Source organism: Otolemur garnettii, unplaced genomic scaffold (genome assembly GCF_000181295.1).
Source record: "Otolemur garnettii isolate 467f Iridium unplaced genomic scaffold, OtoGar3 scaffold00013, whole genome shotgun sequence".
In the NCBI taxonomy this organism is placed as follows: domain Eukaryota; kingdom Metazoa; phylum Chordata; class Mammalia; order Primates; family Galagidae; genus Otolemur; species Otolemur garnettii.
Genome location: NW_003852408.1, coordinates 885,276 through 886,631, shown reverse-complemented (window position 1 = coordinate 886,631; position 1,356 = coordinate 885,276). Strand labels below are relative to the sequence as shown.

The 1,356-nt window shown below is 43.1% G+C and overlaps 1 protein-coding gene across 3 annotated transcripts in view; it reads left to right on the top strand.

The window, feature by feature from the left end:
• The window catches only part of GIGYF2 (GRB10 interacting GYF protein 2), a 145,264-nt gene that overhangs the window by 102,532 nt on the left and 41,376 nt on the right, over positions 1–1,356 (top strand). The gene's annotated exons all lie outside the window — the stretch shown is intronic.

Sequence of the window (1,356 nt, the reverse complement as noted above, 5' to 3'; positions counted from 1 at the left end):
AAAAAAAAAAAAAAAAATAAGACAACAAAAACAAAAACTCTTACTGTGCAATTTAACCAAACCATTCACATTTCTTTTGGTCCTTGATCCATTCTGTGAGGTAGGGATTTCCTTTGGGCAACTAGGACTCTGTGAGGCTAAAAGACTTGATTAACATAACACACAGTAAATTTAAGAGACAGAAGTAAAATATACACTTATTGTCTTTCACTATATAGGCTTTATATATTATTTTTAAATTCTGTTTATTATGGATGGACCTTTTGCTCTATTGCCCAGGGAAGGAGTATGGGCATAGCTTAATGCAGCCTCAAATTCCCTTAGCTCAAGCAGTCTTCCTGCCTTATCCTTCCCAGTAGCTATTGACTATAGGCATTCACCATCACATTGGCTAATTTTGTTTTTTTAATTTTTTTTTTTTTTATATATAGAAGGTATCTTGCTATATTGCCCAGGCTGGTTTCAAATACCTGGCCTCAAGTTATCCTCCTGTTTTGCCCTCCCCAAATACTGGAAGGTCTGAGCCAGAGTACTTAGCCAACTTTTTCTCTCTCCTCTTCTCTTCTCTTTCCTTTCCTCTCTTCTCCTCTCTTCTTTCCTCCTTTAAGACAGAATGTAGAGATAGCAGTGTAGTCTTACAGAACCTGCAACCAAAATACTGTAGTGTAAGATTTTTTTTTTATTTTTTTGAGACAGAGCCTCAAGCTGTTGCCCTGGGTAGAGTGCTGTGACATCACAGCTCACAGCAACCTCCAACTCCTGGGCTCAAGTGATTCTCCTGCCTCAGCCTCCCAAGAAGCTGGGACCACAGGCGCCTGCCACAACGCCCGGCTATTTTTTGGTTGCAGCCGTCACTGTTGTTTGGCAAGTCCGGGCTGGATTCAAACCTGCCAGCTCAGGTGTGTGTGTCTGGCGCCTTAGCTGGTTGAGCCACAGGTGCGGAGCCTATAGTGTAAGATTTTAATTTTACTTTTCAGTAAAGATATTAACAATACCTCACAGGGTGTGGTGCAGTGGTCTCCTTATGACTCACTGTAGCCTCCAACTTCTGGGCTCAACCAATCCTTCAGCCTCAGCCTCCCAAGTAGCTGGGACTACAGGCTAACACCACTACACTTGGGTTGATTTCTAAATATTTTGCAGAGGCAGCATCTCACTATCACCCAGGCTGGTCTCAAACTCCTGGGCTCAAATGACCTTCCTGCCTCAGCCTCCCAAAGTGTAAAGGTTACAGGTGTGAGCCACTCTGCCTGGTCCCAGTTGGCTTTTCTATGATAGCATGCTGCCTCTGTGACTTTTTTTGAGGTGATCTGGGTTTTATAAGATAATAGATAATAGGGCGGCACCTGTGGCTCA